The sequence below is a fragment of the Tursiops truncatus genome, chromosome 2, assembly GCF_011762595.2.
Source record: "Tursiops truncatus isolate mTurTru1 chromosome 2, mTurTru1.mat.Y, whole genome shotgun sequence".
Taxonomy (NCBI): domain Eukaryota; kingdom Metazoa; phylum Chordata; class Mammalia; order Artiodactyla; family Delphinidae; genus Tursiops; species Tursiops truncatus.
In genome coordinates this window covers 14,382,649-14,399,753 of record NC_047035.1, presented here as the reverse complement: position 1 = coordinate 14,399,753, position 17,105 = coordinate 14,382,649, and the positions used below count along the sequence as shown (strand labels likewise).

Sequence of the window (17,105 nt, the reverse complement as noted above, 5' to 3'; positions counted from 1 at the left end):
AACGCTGAGCCCCTGGTGACACATCACACCGCCTGGCAGCAGGTTTCATATAACTGACCTCCTCCATCATGGAGGGGGCGACAATTTGTCCTCACTGGACTATTTCGGTTTGGACTCGCCTTCTCTGCCTGCCATGCTTCTGCCAGCAATGCCATTTATGGACGCAACAAATGCATTATTCATTCTCACAATATTCCACACAACATTATTTCTGACCAAGAAACAAACATTACTGCCAGAAAAAAGCAGGTGGCTGACCTCCATGGGACTCGCTGACCTACCTATGTGCCCATCACTCAGAAGGCTGCCATGCAGAGAGTAACGGCCAGGGGACACAGCTGAGCCACACCTCGTGAGGTGCTTTCCTTCTCGGTGTGACATACGCTCCAAAACAGGTGCTCTTAGGTGGTGCTGATGCTCCCACGGGCGGGTCTCACAGATCTGGAAACCAAGGGGTGGAAAAGAGAATGGCACCTCTCCTTATTAAACCTGGTGCTATGTAAAAGCTTTTATTTGCCTCACTGTGACTTGGAGTTATCGTGGAATTGGAGGTTTGTGGACTCCTCCATCGGGGAACACACGGTTTCACTGGACTGGAAGTTGAGGCTCCCACCTGGTCATCATTGGGCTCCTGACTATGAGGGAAAATGAAGGTCGCTGCTACACAGTGAGAGCCAGTAGATGCTCTGGAGCGCCTCCTAGGACTTCCACACCCAGGGGCAAAGGTTAGAGCAGACGTCAGCAACCCTAGAACTCAGACACCTGGGAAAGGAAGGTTTAGATCATGCCACTGGGCAAAGATGCTGGCCCACTGAGCAAACCTACTGGGAGCAGAGACGCCATGGAGCAGGTAGCAGAGGAAGGAAACTGTGACTGCCAGCTCTGGACTTGTGAACCCTAGCGAAACAGAGGATCCTAGTAGGGATCATAGTTTTTTCTTGCTCTTTATGTATCATTTACAAACATTAACCACTTTCATTTTTTTCCCCTCCCCTTTGTCCCTAATGTTTTATAAAGGGTCTGGGGGGCATGATTAACTTTACAGTTCAGCCCATAGGTTGTGGAACATCAAACCTGAATTGTGACTGGGCTTAAGAGAAAATGAACATTCCCCACATAGATACAGGGAAGGTTGGTCTCCCTTTGTGGGGAGGGCAAGTGCATTTGTATGTTAGGGAGGATCTGTTGTTATTGCTATAATTTGTTTTTTGTTTCTTTGTTTTTTTTTTGCTGTTGTTGTTTTGGGCCCCACTGTGCGGCTTGTGGGATCTTAGTTCCCCGACCTGGGATTGAACCCAGGCCCCCGGCAGTGAGAGCCGAGAGTCCTAACCACTGGGCCTCCAGGTAATTCCCGTTACTGCTATAATTTGGAAGCTGAAGTTTGGGAAGAGCAGTGGACAAGGTTCCGACCTCCTTTTCACGTGCCTTCCTCGACGGCAGACGTGGTGGGAACGCCACAGTTTTCAGACATCCTTGAAGCAAAGTTCTGGATATAATCTAGGTTCTCACGGCACACTGGCACCATCCCAGGTTCACTTCTGGGTTGGGCTGTTCCTGCCAACAAGCACGCTCAAGAAGCCACTGAGGTGAACAAGGTAACACTGGTGCCAATACTAGCCTGCTAGGTGTCTGGACTTTTCTCCTTGTACGCTCCCCTCCTTAGTCAAAATGTCTGTTTTATGTCTTGTCAGAATCCTGTCTATCTGTGGTTAGTCTAATCTAATAAACTAATTTAGCCTAAGTTAATTGGTGACAGTGGAAACAATGTTTTAATACAGATGATAATCATGGTGAGCACAGCACTGCTCACGAACATCATTCACTGAGTGTTGATCGCGTGCCAAGTGCTTTACAAGAATTATGTCGTTTAATCCTTTAAAATTGCCAAACTTAATGAACTAAGTGCTATTATCTCCATTTTACAGATGAGGAAACTGAGGCCTAGAGAGGTTAAAAAAACTTGATTAACATCACATAGCTGACATGTATACACTGAGGTGTATAAAATTGATGACTAATAAGAACCTGCTGTATAAAAAAATAAATTAAAAAAAACCAAAACATCACATAGCTAGTAAGCGTTAGAACCAGGATTTGAATCCCAGTCTGAGTTCAGTGTAGTAGTCTCCTAACTACTACACTACATTGCCTCTTCAAATCCCACGGAATGATCTGAGAATATTAGGTGACCTTGCAGCTGGATGGGAACAAATATTTTGAGATTTCAAGATGGGGGAATCTTCCAGCAACAGATGCATTTATATTTTCCCGAGATCGGGAGATCTAAACTTAAGACATTAAGAACTAATGTCTTAACTAATTAAGCACTAAACAAGAACACTTTGTGGTAACATAGTCATTTCTGTAGTAACAAGTAAGCATTTTGGTTTATTTCATCGTATAATGAAAGTGGGAAACATGAATATTTAAAGAAGGAAAAAGGTACATGGGTATATGAGCAAAAATAGAGAAATCTGGAAAAGTAGAGAAAGGTTATTCTTATGATAAAATATTTCATTAAAGAGCCCATATTATGATAAGCCTCTAAAGGATTAAAGTAGTACAGATAAAGCGGTAAATCAAGTTTAACGCAGGATTAAATAAGAGGCTGGTAGCCAGTAATAAGGATAAGATGCTCAAAGCTTAAGGTCACTGATTATTTGGAAAAGAGGAAAGGTGAGCATGCAAAATGGATCCTGTGTTTGATAAGTATTAGGTTCCTAAGAAACAATAACCATAAATGATAAGGTAGAAACCTTGTAATAATGGAAACTAACTGCAATGGCTATGTGGAGATCATTTTCACGTTAGGAAATTATGCAGAAAATCTAGTAAGGTTCTCGACATTCATGTATTCTTAATAAAGTAGGGCATGCAGTAACTCTCTAAAACGGTCAATGAATTCTAAGGAGGGAAGGCTGGGCTAACTCATGGGTATAACCAAACCTCTACCTACCTAGAGAGAACAACCAACCAGTTAGAGAGCTGAAATGGTCAGTTCTATTTGCCATGTCAGGCACGTGTGGATCCGTACCAATATCTTGCAATCAAACTGGTCTAAGCTCATACTGATAAATAACTTCTGTGAAAAGAACTTCAGGGTAATGAATGAAGAATCAGACACTAGGAAAATTACCAAAGAAAAATTAATGTTTGCAAATGCTAATATTTTATTATAAAATATATTGTTGTTTCCACCATTCTAACATTTAAACTACCGAATCGGAAGCACATTCGGCAATTTGCCTTACGCACAAAAAAGTTGTTACTATACATAGTTTTGTACATTCTTTTTTTTCCCCTCCAATTAGTGCTAAACATAAAACTATTATTTTCAGATCCTTGATTTAGCTTTCCGAATGCAAAAATAAAGGTTCTGTTTTGATACTGGGGGAAAAAGAAACAAACACACATATTCATATATAAATATAAATAATATGATCATTTGCCCAATTACATTTTCAACCGAAAAAGTATGTGAAAGAAGCTTTCTGAGAGATTAAATATTCTGGCAAAATGAAGAATAAAGAGGTTCCAAGTGAATGCTCCTTTAGAGTGGGAAAAGGTTAGCTGTGAACATGCTTGTGAAATACGCTGAGGAGGATCCTCATTCTGAGATTATGGTCGTTCTTGCCTCCAGCTTCAAGTGTTGCTCAATCAGCAAGGTGCTCAATTCACAGTGATTGCTGCGCATTTGCTTGTTGATCAAGAAAATGCATAATCTCAGCCTAGACACATTTACCATAGAAATGAATATAAGAAATAGGATTTTGATTTAAATTTTCCAGTTGCAGCAGATCGAAAAAAATATATGCAGGAGAAGATTCCATTTGAAAAGCTCTGATTCAAATAAATCCAAAGAGAACGCATCTCTATGTACCAGTGCAGTCTTCGCATTACATAGCAAGCTTTTCTCGCTCAGATCCCTTGTCCATTTGATTAAACTCACGAACACGTGACTGACTCCGCCTCTGTTAAAAATAGTCTCAAGCCAGGGCTTCCCTGGTGGCGCAGTGGTTGAGAGTCCGCCTGCCGATGCAGGGGACACGGGTTCGTGCCCTGGTCCGGGAAGATTCCCCATGCCGCGGAGCGGCTGAGCTTGCGCTAGAGGCCACAACAGTGAGAGGCCCACGTACCGCAAAAAAAAAAAAGCCTCTCAGGCTAGAGAATGAGTGAGATCGTGTGGCTTTGTCTTTGTGACTGGGTCGTTTAACAGAGCATTCATAACACAGAATACTAGCTAGGGGCGTATACGTTTAAATTTAACACCCCACAACTGAATTCTCCAAACGCAGCTCACTGAGGGATTTAGAAGAATGCAAATTCAAGTCCAGAATCCAGACTACCCTTCCAGGCATGGACAAATCAGTTTAAAATGGCCCTCGTGAAACATGATACTTATTTGCAGAGTTGTTTTTAAATGGCTGATTTGGAAGCCGCTGTTTTCTGCATATTCTCTTTCCAAGATTAAAGATCCTTCAGGTGAAACACTTGAGAGAAAAGCACGGGACGCTAGGCCGTGTGTGTACGTGTTTCTTGCGTAGCTGGGGAAAAAAGGTGCGATGAGATTCCAAAGCCGAACAGTTCATTCAGCCTAGACCTGGCCCGGACGACCAACTCCGTCCCCACGAGACAGACTGTAAAGTCTCCAGGCCGTTAGCTGGCTCAGGCGGCGGGGGACCGAGTCGGGACCAACGACCTTGCGCCCCGGCCACGGTTGCAGACAGCTCGGGTCCCCCTGGGCTCCGGGCGAGCGCCTGGTCCCCTCTAGGCCGGAGCTGGAGCAGCGGAGGTGGATGGGCGCCTCCCGGCCGCCCACGCTGGGCCCGGAACCCTGGTTTCCCTCCGGCGCCGACGGCGTCGGGCGCGGCAGATGCGCTACCATGGCAACAGCGGCCCGCCTCCCCCCGCTTCCCGGCGCCACCGCGCCAAGCCGGGCGGGATGGGGCGGGGCGGGTGTTGCTAGGACACCGCCGGCGGGCGTCAGCCTCCGCGGCGTGGGCTCTCGGCTTCCACCCTTCACCTACTTCAACCCTGCCGAGAGGGCTGCAGGGGAGGGTCGGAGAGGAGGTCGAGGAGCCACGTGGTGGCCGAGGATGTCAGGGCCTTTCTCCTTTGAGGCCTAACCTTCTGGCCGGCACGACGTCCTCTTTCCCTTTGCCTTGCAAGTAGTCCTCTGCCCTGGGAGGAAAAGTGAATGAAAACACTTGGGCGTTGCCTCTGCCCAAGCTGGCTCTATAAGGATAGTGATGTCCCCGGACTCCACTGAAGACGCTGTATCCACTGTTCATCCCCTTCCGAAAGGAACCATTTCTTGAGCTTTACTAGGACAAGGAGCAACGCTAAGCACTTTGCCTACATTAATTCTCTTTCAGTTCTGTGAAGTAGGAGCTAGTTAACTCCATTAGAACACGAACAAAATGTGGCCAAGGTCATAGAGCTGGTTGGGTGGAGGCAGGATTTGAGGTCCTGTCTTAACTTCAAGGTCCCTGCTTTTTCATAATGCTTAAGTGTTCTCCCTCAGCTGCCTCTTGGCTAGCACATTATCCTTTGCTATCCAAACACCACACCACCTGGGACACACTGTCTGGAAATGGTCTGACAGGGAGATTAAAAAATTGAAATCAGGGTTGTCCAAAAAACCTGGGGCATGTGTTTTACATTGATGTATCACTGATAATTTACAGATGTTCCCGTCTGTAATATACTAATGCAATCGCCACTTAGCATCCTCAGATTCTTACTAAGGGAAGAGAGTCTAAACCAAAGAATTTGCCAAAACCCAGATCAACTCCTGGTAGGTATCCCATGCCGGGCTACATACGGTGGGAGATTAAAAGATTTTTCTTTTCCCCTAATTAGTGTCTATCCACAAAGAGTTTATGTGCTACTAGGGAACTGTCTTGTCAAGGATTTCTTTGCAAGTAATTTATTAAGGACATGCTTCTAGGAGAAACTTGTAAGGGAAACAGAATAGGGCAGGAGAAGAAGACAAGGCAGTAATTTAAGGTCAAGTTCCAGCCTCAGCTTGATCCAAAGGCAGCTCTGGAGCACAAGTTACAGTGAGTTGATCCCACCCTGAGGCAAGGGACCTGGATTTTTATACCCCTGCACTAATCAGTCAGGCCTTCCTGGAGGGAGTGGGGGACATAACACCCAGCACTTCTGATTCCAGAGTGAGCCTGGGTGAAGTGGATCTGGTCGATTAAGGTAGTTCTCTGAAGGTTGGAGGTGTGAGCCATTAGGAGAGAAGCACCCAGTAGCTGGGGGATGTGTACAGTGAACCAGTCAAAGGTCTCTGAAGGGATGTGGTAGAGCACCAGAAGCATCCACTACAGTCCACTCCTTGCAACACTCAGATTCACATGTTCTCACATGAAGTCTCCATCTTGTCATAGCTTATTCAAGATTCTAATTGGTCACAAATCTAGTGGGACAAACCTCAGCCCTTGCTGCTGCAACTGGTCCCAAGATTATAACTAACATCCATCATCTCTCTTCTCTACCATCCATTCTAGACTCCTCTCATCCTCAACTAGCCCTTCTACCGATCTAGGGGTCTGCCTGGTGGAGTGTCCCAAATCTTCATCCTTGAGGGATCTGAGCTCCTTGCTACCAGGTCTTTATCAGGCAGTGGTTGCCACGACTGCCTATTTTCAGTTAAAACTTGGCAAGAGAGACTCCAGTGAATCAGCTGAGTGCCAAACACATTCCTCCCCCATTATGTAACAGCAGCCCTGCATTCTTATGATGATTGGGGTCAGTTACCTCCGCCAGTATGATCATAGCTTTCTTAGCTCACATGGAGTCCAAAACAATAGGACTACAGCAGTAGCTTTAGGTTTAGTGTGAAGTATTCTCCCTCTGGGAACTAGAACCTCTAGAACCAATGCCCTAGAGTTGTGAGGACGGGAAGCATGCATTCCCCAAGCAGGTCACTGAGAGTGGCAGTGAGCCAGGCTACTCCTCTTTCCACCCCTTGGTTCCCAGACCCATGTATTCAACTCACTGGAGACAACACAACATAATGGCTTTTGGTTTAAGGCACACGCTGCATCCTGAAGGATGGTGCCCCAACCTCACAGGGTATCATTTCTAAGTTAGTGCCTTCCTCTGCCTTCAGAAGGTGGTTACAATATATTATGCTAGAATGGCGTGGTATGTTGTGGGATCCGTGGATCCCCTAGTCATTTGCCCGTTACCGTACCTCTTTGGGACAAAAAATGTTTTGTGAGATTCTGTGTCCATAAATCAGACATTCTGAGACCTCAAATAGTGGATCTTATCAAAGCACTGCAGTCAGGAAAGGCAAATTCATACAATGAATTTGTACCAATCACTCAGAACAAAATGCTGCCATTGCTAGGGTAAAAGGGGTCCTACGTAATTAACTTGCCATCAAGGCTCTGGTTGGTCTCTTCAAGGAATGGACCTATAGTGGGGACTCAAAGTCAACCTCTGACAGGTCAGACATTCAGCAGTGGCAACAGCTAGATCAGCTGTAGTGAGAATGAGCCCCAGGCTTTTGGACGGATGCGTAGCCTCCAGTTTTGTTACTGTAACTACAGTAACAAAAATGAGCCTTTAGGACTAGAACTGAGGTAGTTAACAACAAATGCTGGCTGACATCTATTGATGAGTTATCCTGCCCACCAGTTTGCTTAATGCCTCTTCTGCAGTCAGCGCTCCCTGGTGGGCATCAGCGTACAACACAAAGGTCTTCACTCCCATGGGTCCTCTTTCCTCAAACCTCCTTGTCCCCCATCTTCCAGTTGTGTGCCTTCCAGTTCCGTGACCAGCCTGTGGAGTTAGTGTCCATTGCCCATAAGTCTATCTGTATCTTTACCTTGGGCCACCTCCCTCTCCACACAAATTGCATCACCAGGTGCAATGCCCAAAGCTCTGCCTATTACAATGATTTAGCTTCACTAGTCTCTTCAGAGCCACCTCTGGGGGGGGGCTATAGTGCAGCTGTCCACTTTCAGTTTGTGCCAGTATACTGAGTCAACCCATCTGTGAACCAAACTTGGGATCTTTCCTCTATCAGCTGGTCATGGGGGATACCCCATGAGGCCATAGGTGTGAGCTGATGAAGATGTCTTGGTTGGTGGATAACATAGAGTCTGGGTCCCTACTTTGTGCAATTTACTCATGTGTTCTGGACCTGCTCAAGCCCAATTCCACCCAATTACCTAGTCCTTATAGTTGTTATTTCCTCTATTTCTCAAAAGCTAGAGATGTTGCACAAGCCAATGCAGCTCCTCTTAGCTGTATGCCATCACAGCTCACCAAGAGTGAAAGTCTTAGTAACTTTAACGATACAAAGATATAGAATGCCACAATTAACGCTTGCTACATAAAAAATATTCTGCTTTCCTCTTTTTTTTAAATAAAGGTGCTTTTGTCCTGTTTTTTTTTTTTTTTTTTTTTTGGATACGCGGGCCTCTCACTGTTGTGGCATCTCCCGTTGCGGAGCACAGGCTCCGGACGCGCAGGCTCAGCGGCCATGCCTCATGGGCCCAGCCGCTCCGCGGCATGTGGGATCTTCCCGGCCCGAGGCACGAACCCGTGTCCCCTGCATCGGCAGGCGGACTCTCAACCACTGCACCACCAGGGAAGCCCGTTGTCCATTTTTTAAAAAAAAGGTTTATTCATTATTTATTTATTTGATTTATTTTTGGCTGTGTTGGGTCTTAGTTGTGGCAGGCGGGCTTCTCTCTAGTTGTGGTGTGCGGGTTTCCTCTTCTCTAGTCGTGGCACGCAGGCTCCAGGGCGTGTGGGCTCTGTAGTTGTGGTGTGCAGGCTCTCTCTTTGAGGCGCGCGAGCTCAGTAGATGTGGGGCGCAGGTTTAGTTGCCCTGTGGCATGTGGCATCTTAGTTCCCTGACCAGGGATCTAACCCACATCCCCTGCGTTGTAAGGTGGATTCCTTACCGCTGGACCACGAGGGAAGTCCCTACTCTGCTCTCTTGATGCTTCATCATAAACTACTACTTAGAGGTTTGTTTGTATCAATATGTATGTCCTTAAATGTAAGTAAAATTACATCAATTATTATATGCAATTTTCTTTTGTATAAAATAAAGATATGCTGATTTTCTAACAAACACAGGAAAAAAAAAATACAGAATGCCACCTACCACCAGAGATGAGACCTCCCTTTTCATCTTGCTGGTGAATGAGCTGCATCCAGAATCCCTTTCTTAAGGTCAGCTTCCTGGGACTACGTATGGCAGCATCTGTTTTAGGCAGGTTCCCCAGATGCAGAGCCTGAGGAAAGGGTTTTTGTGTAAATAATTTATTAAGCAAGTTGCCTCAAGAGAAATTAGAGAGGGAGTAGGAAGAGCGGAATAGGGAACAAAAATTAGCCAGGTAAGGTTGTGATTTCAAGTAAAGTTCCAGACTCAACTTGAACCCCTGAGGAGCTTTTGAGAATAAATTGCCCAGTAGAGTAAGGGAGCTAGGTGTTAATACTTCTGCACCAGTCAGTCATTAGCCACAGGCCAAAATGGGGATTTGTAATTTTCCAGGCTGTTTTGGTTCTGGAAGCATCTGAATGAAGTGGTTCCAGGGGATCCAGGGTAGTGCTCTGAAGAAAGTTATAGATATGAACTCTTTGGAGCGGAGCCTGTAGAAACTGGGGGATGGGCGCACTGAACCAATAATGGGAGCTTACAGGGATTTAGACGGAGAGCCACGATTGCTAAAGGAGCTAAGAGTCACATATGGGAAACTGACGTAGCGCTTCCCGTTGCTGACAAGATGGTAAACTAAGCTGAGCTTCTACCTTCTGCCAGAATCTGACTCTGAAGAAACTGGTAGGGAGACACAGAGAGGTTGGGTCCCCATGTGTGTTGCTGGGGGGGCACAGCGCATGGACGTTCAGAGCATCACAGAGATGGGTGCTGTGAAGACTTTTGCTTCCCTCACTGCCCTGAGCAGATTGTTGCCTTCTGTGATTAGGCGACATAAGATTATGACTTCCATCTTGCTAGTACACTCTCTCTACTGCATGTCTGGGTTGCATGTCTTGATAAAGCAAGCTGCCATGTTGGAGAGGCCCACGTGGCAAGGAACAGGTGGAGGCCTCCAGCCAACAGCCAGCAAAGATCTGAGGCCTTCAGTACAATAGCCCTCAAGGAACTGAATTCTACCAGCATGAGTTTAGGATTCTTTCTGGGTTGAGCCTTCAGATGAGAACACAGCCCTGGCCAATACCTTGACAGCAGCCTTTGAGAGACCCTGAAGATAGTAGCTGGCTAAACCAATCCCAGATCCCTAACCCATAAGAACTGGGAGATCAGATGCATATGTTATTTCGAGCCACTATGTCTGTGGCAACTGGTTATGCGGCAATAGATAACAAATGCTAGCATTCTGCAGCTGGCCTGGAGGCTTGAGCATATCCTCCTTACAGACGGTTATCTGTGTACAGATTATATCTACCTGCTAGAATGCAGTGCCCAACTCTGGGTCTCTCTGCAGCACCTAGGGTATTGCCCTGCACATAGCAGTCACACAGACAATGATTTCTAGGCAGGAAGTCCAGGCATTTATGATAATAACAAAAATGGATTGAGTCCTTATTATGTGCCAGGCCTTGTTGTAGACACTTTACAAATCTTAATTTATTTAATCCGCATTGATGATCAGATTAGGTAGGCTCTTTTAGGATTTCCATTTTGGAGCAGAAAAATGAGGCTTGCAGAGGACAAATAACTTACCCAGGTCTGACGCTTGTGAGTGGCAGAGCTGGGATTCAAGCCCTAGATAGCCTGGCTCCAGAGCCTGTGCTGCTCTCAGACCTGGGAAGAGATGGGGATCAGTGCCACACAAACATTGTCCTTTTCTGAAGCACCAGAAAGAATTCCAACCTGTCAGCCGCTGCCCATCAACTGTTGGAGGGCAGGAATGTACCTTATCTGATATGAAATCTCACTTTTAATATTCAAAACATGGCTATAGTCGGAGCCTTAAATGTTGGCTGGGGCCTCCCTGGTGGCAGGGTGGTTGAGAGTCCGCCTGCCGATGCAAGGGACACGGGTTCGTGCCCTGGTCCGGGAAGATCCCACATGCCGCGGAGCGGCTGGGCCCATGAGGCATGGCCGCTGAGCCTGCGCGTCCGGAGCCTGTGCTCCACAACTGGAGAGGCCACAACAGTGAGAGGCCCGTGTACTGCAAAAAAAAAAGTTGGCTGAATGAGTGAGTGAGTGAATGAATGAATGAATGAGATGCCTTGAATAGGATGCAGAGAGAAAAGAAAAGGGAACACACAGAAGGCTCTATTTCTAGATATTACACCAGCAGACTCAAACGTCTCACCCCCCAACACGTTTCTTTGCAGTTGCTACCAATATTACCTCTTCCGGTGCTTATCTGACAGCATGACTTAGGAAATAGGATGTGTTTTTCTTGATTTGGAATTGAGAGCAGAAAATAATTCATAAGAGGTAAGTGAAGTGGAAGGCGGCTATTGTCCCTAACAAGTGTGTTCATTTCTTACTGGTCTCACTGCACGTGCACACACAGAAAACCCAGGATTATATCTAATTCTGCCTTTATAGCAGCTTATTACCTGCAGGGATAAGCGAGGTTATATAATGGGCTGGTTCAAAGAATGTGCTTGTTTGTATATGCAGATATCTGTCTAAATTGCTTAAAATAACAAGTTGTTTAACACCCGCCACTGAGGGAATTTGGTTTGAAATGTTCAAACATCACCCTTTATTAGGCCTGCCTACTCCAAGCACATGAAGTGAAAGATGGTCGCTTAGCCACACAATTTGTCCGAAGAAGGAAAGACGCTCAAGTCTTGTCTCATATTTCATTGTTTTCAGGTACTAGAATCAGAATAATAGTTAACAGTTTTTATGATTAAGTTGCTTTGGTTTCTTGACACAGACAAAAACATATGGGAGAGTTTGACTATACAGTCATCCTTTGCTTAATAAAAGTGGACTCTGGGCTTCCCTGGTGGCGCAGTGGTTGAGAGTCCGCCTGCTGATGCAGGGGACACGGGTTCGTGCCCCGGTCCGGGAAGATCCCACATGCCGCGGAGCGGCTGGGCCCGTGAGCCATAGCTGCTGAGCCTGCGCGTCCGGAGCCTGTGCTCCGCCGCAACGGGAGAGGCCACAACAGTGAGAGGCCCGCGCACCGCATAAAAAAAAAAAAAAAAAAAAAAAAAGTGGACTCTGACATTTTAGGCAGTGGGATTTGCTCCCTAATAAGATGTGAATGACTGAGCTTAATTTCCTGGGCCTTTTTTGGCCTTCTTCCTCTCTTTTAGTGCCATCCTGACTGAGCCACACAAACCTGGTCACATCACACCTTGGTTAAAACTTTGTACTGACTCTCCCAGTCCCCTCAAGACAGGGCACACTTCTTGGCCTGATATCCAAGGCCTCCGTCATCCAGTCCTTACTCCTCTGACTGACTTCATCTTTCAGAGGTTTTCCCCACCTTCCGGCCTCCCTATTCCCACCCTTCGGTTTTATTTTTGTTTTCTCAAATTTTTTATGATCTCCAAAGCCCTAGGCCTTTGCATTTGTGGTTCCCTCCATCTTGTTCCCCTTCCTTTCCTACCCGCCCCCGAGCCCGGCCGGCCTCCACCGGTCCCCGCTAAGATGTCACCGCCTGGGAAGCATTCCCTCCGCCGAGGCTCGGTGCCCTCCTCAAGGCTGCTACGGCTCCCGGCACAGCCCCACTGCGTTAGCGTTGTCTGATTCCCCTGCTGGACTCTGAACTCCTAGGCGGGGTGTCTCGACACCCAGCACAGGGGCCTGATTCACGCAAGAAACTAAAAACACTAAAATAAAAATCGGTTGAATGTATTTCTCATTACTCTCCTGTAACCTTTGTTTCTCTACTTTGAGCAGATCTAAATTGTAATTGGTCCATTTTATACATTTCAATCCAAATGAATGACAATTTACTTAAAATAAAAACTGTTAGCACAATAGAAAATCTTCCTGAAAACAAAATTAACTTTTGAAATTTTAACCACATGAAATTCATTGCTATAATGTAAAGTGCAAAATTGGAAACCAGTTCTCAAATGTTAGACCCCAGAACTACTTCCAAATCCATCTATTTTCATTTCTTACAGACACCCATCATTCTATGGGAATAAGCCCCCATAGACGACGCTGCCTCTCACCCTCCCTCCGCAACTTTTCTTAGAAAGTGTGACATGCATTTTTTTCTGCTGGCATAATAATGAAAGGAAGGGTAAAGACAGTAAGATGTGCTTCATGTAGTGCTAGTACAGAACAGAAAAACAGCTAAGAAGATCTAAAAAAATGCTTCTAAAAGATAGTGTTTATTAGCAAAATTGATTTTTATTTAGAAGGGAATTCTCTCTGTGCAGGCACACTCTTGCTTTGATACCTCCTCAGCTATTAGCAGCAGCAATAACAGTTTAGTCAAAGAGATGAGACTTGATCATTTGGGCATTCCTAATCGGACCCCAGCGCTCTCTAGAATGGAGGTGACTTTAAAACAAGTACTGGGAGTTGGGACTTTGTTATGATTTTGGAAGTTCTAGTGGACTTTGCTCTAAATACTTTGTAAACCATAAATCACTACTGTAGTTTTGCTCAGAGTCTTAAACTGCCTTTATCAGTTTGAATTTTTAGAGCCAGGGGGCCCAATTTGTACATTATGTTGTTATTCTGGGAAAAACTCCAATGTTTTCTGAACATTTTGTTCAGGAAACTGAAGTAGGCCTGACCCCACTTACCAGGACTGACTTCCCAGGTCTGCTGAAAAGGCATTCAGTGGCTCACCAGGCAAGTCGGGAAACAAGAATAAAATGAAAGAAGAAAGCATAAGATATAGAGGGTGTATTAGCTTCCTGGGGCTGCCATTAGAAATTACCACAAACTTGGCAGCAATAGAAATCTATTCTCTCACAGTTCTGGAGGCCGCGGGTCCAACATTGAGGTGTCAGCAGGATTGGTTCCTTCAGGAGGCTCTGAGGGAGAATGCATTCCATACCTCTTCTTAGCTTCTGGTGGTGTGGGCAATCCTGGGCGTTTGCTGGCTTGTAGACGCATCACTCTGATCTCTGCTCCATCTTTACATGGCCTTCTCTTCTGTGTGTCTGTGTCTGTGTCTCAAATCTCCTTTCTCTTATAAGGACTCCAGCTGCTGGATCTAGGGCCTGCACTTCTGCAGATAAGCAAATACCTTATCCAGGTTGACCTTAAGATCTTTAACGTCTTCAAGGATCCTATTTCCGAATAAGGTCACATTCACAGGTACTGGGTTAGGACTTGGACATATCTTTTGGGGGGATGTAATTCAACCCACTACCAAGGGAGAGTTCACCTGCGTAAAAACCCTTCGTGCTTTGACCCTCCCAAGAGCTCTCTACATTTTGACCTTCTCAACTTTCTCCTCCAGCCACTGAGACAAATCCCTGCCTCTTGTCTGCACTACTTACAATAAAACCAGAATCTGAGATACTATTGTGAGGAGCTCTTGAAGACTGAAAAAGAGAAAAATAACCAAGAAACAAACAAGGAGGAAGACTGGTCCTAGAATCCTAAAAGATGGAACTTTAGAACTAGTGATGTATAACATGGCCCCTCTTTTTTTTTTCTTTTGTAAGGTTAGATTGTTTATTTGAGATTTTTCTTGTTTCTATTTCATTTATTTCTGCTCTGATCTTTATGATTTCTTTCCATCTGCTAACTTTGGGTTTTGTTTGTTCTTCTTTCTCTAGTTCCTTTAGGTGTAAGGTTAGATTGTTTATTTGAGATTTTTCTTGTTTCTCGAGGTAGGCTTGTATAGCTATAAAGTTCCCTCTTAGAACTGCTTTTGCTGCATCCCATAGGTTTTGGATTGTCGTGTTTTCATTGTCATTTGTCTCTAGGTATTTTTTGATTTCCTCTTTGATTTCTTCAGTGATCTCTTGCTTATTTAGTAGCGTATTGTTTAGCTCCATGTGTTTGTGTTTTTTACGTTTTTTTTCCCTGTAATTGATTTCTAATCTTGTAGCGTTGTGGTCAGAAAAGATGCTTGATATGATTTCAATTTTCTTAAATTTACTGAGTCTTGATTTGTGACCCAAGATGTGATCTATCCTGGAGAATGTTCTGTGTGAACTTGAGAAGAAAGTATAATCTGCTGTCTTTGGATGGAATGTCCTATAAATATCAATTAAATCTATCTGGTCTATTGTGTCATCTAAAGCTTCTGTTTCCTTATTTATTTTCATTTTGGATGATCTGTCCATTGGTGTAAGTGAGGTGTTAAAGTGCCCCACTATTATTGTGTTACTGTCGATTTCCTCTTTTATAGCTGTTAGCAGTTGCCTTATGTATTGAGGTGCTCCTATGTTGGGTGCATATATATTTATAATTGTTATATCTTCTTCTTGGATTGATCCCTTGATCATTATGTAGTGTCTTTCCTTGTCTCTTGTAACATTCTTTATTTTAAAGTCTATTTTATCTGATATGAGTATAGCTGCTACTCCAGCTTTCTTTTGATTTCCATTTGCATGGAATACCTTTTTCCATTTGCTCACTTTCAGTCTCTATGTGTCCCTAGGTCTGAAGTGGGTCTCTTGTAGACAGCATATATATGGGTCTTGTTTTTGTATCCATTCAGCAAGCCTGTGTCTTTTGGTTGGAGCATTTAATCCATTCGCGTTTAAGGTAATTATTGATATGTATGTCCCTATGACCATTTTCTTAATTGTTTTGGGTTTGTTTTTGTAGGTCCTTTTTTTCTCTTGTGTTTCCCACTTAGAGAAGTTCCTTTAGCATTTGTTGTAGAGCTGGTTTGGTGGTGCTGAATTCTCTTAGCTTTTGCTTGTCTGTAAAGCTTTTGATTTCTCCATCAAATCTGAATGAGATCCTTGCCGGGTAGAGTAATCTTGGTTGTAGGTTCTTCCCTTTCTTCACTTTAAGTATTTCATGCCACTCCCTTCTGGCTTGTAGAATTTCTGCTGAGAAATCAGCTGTTAACCTTATGGGAGTTCCCTTGTATGTTATTTTTCGTTTTTCCCTTGCTGCTTTCAATAATTTTTCTTTGTCTTTAATTTTTGCCAGTTTGATTACTCTGTGTCTCGGCGTGTTTCACCTTGGGTTTATCCTGTATGGGACTCTCTGTGCTTCCTGGACTTGGGTGGCTATTTCCTTTCCCATATTAGGGAAGTTTTCGACTATAATCTTTTCAAATATTTTCTCTGGTCCTTTCTCTCTCTCTTCTCCTTCTGGGACCCCTATAATGCGAATGTTGTTGCGTTTAATGTTGTCCCAGAGGTCTCTTAGGCTGTCTTCATTTCTTTTCATTCTTTTTTCTTCATTCTGTTCCGCAGCAGTGAATTCCACCATTCTGTCTTCCAGGTCACTTACCCGTTCTTCTGCCTCAGTTATTCTGCTATTGATTCCTTTCATTTCAGTTATTGTATTGTTCATCTCTGTTTGTTTGTTCTTTAATTCTTCTAGGTCTTTGTTAAACATTTCTTGCATCTTCTCGATCTGTGCCTCCATTCTTTTTCTGAGGTCCTGGATCATCTTCACTATCATTATTCTGAATTCTTTTTCTGGAAGGTTGCCTATCTCCGCTTCATTTAGTTGTTTTTCTGGGGTTTTATCTTGTTCCTTCATGTGGTACATAGCCTCTGCCTTTTCATCTTGTCTATCTTTCTGTGAATGTGGTTTTTGTTCCACAGGCTGCAGGATTGTAGTTCTTCTTGCTTCTCTGGCCCCTATTTTTGACACATAAAATTGCATATATGTTCATAGAAAATGTCTGGAAGGATGGATACCAAAAAGTTGACAGAGGTAATCACTGGGTTCAGTGATTATGGGATCTTAAGTTTCTTCTTTATGTGTATTTATATTTTATAATTTTAGGTAATTTTAAAATGTCTCTTTAAACATTTGAACCAATAGTTTATTAAAAGAGAATGAGATCCCAGGATGGTAAAGAATCATTCACTTGGTCTGGTTGTTCAAAGAAGCAATTGCTCTGAAATCAAGTAGAGAAGGTGGAACAGGGGTCAGTTGGCATCTTTCTCTGAATCTCCTTTCATTGGTATGAATTCCACACAGCATATCCTGCTGTTTGGTCACTATCTGGATAATCTTACTG

The 17,105-nt window shown here is 44.4% G+C and overlaps 1 protein-coding gene across 1 annotated transcript in view; it reads right to left on the bottom strand.

Moving 5' to 3' along the window:
* Nucleotides 1-275: 275 nt before the first annotated feature.
* The window catches only part of EFCAB11 (EF-hand calcium binding domain 11), a 226,694-nt gene continuing 209,864 nt past the window's right edge, over nt 276-17,105 (bottom strand). The window contains exons 9-11 of the transcript XR_012329875.1: nt 10,724-10,804; nt 9,140-9,269; nt 276-441 (exon numbers count right to left, since the gene is read on the bottom strand). The gene's annotated coding sequence lies outside the window, so the exon portion shown is untranslated. The remainder of the gene's footprint in view (nt 442-9,139; nt 9,270-10,723; nt 10,805-17,105) is intronic.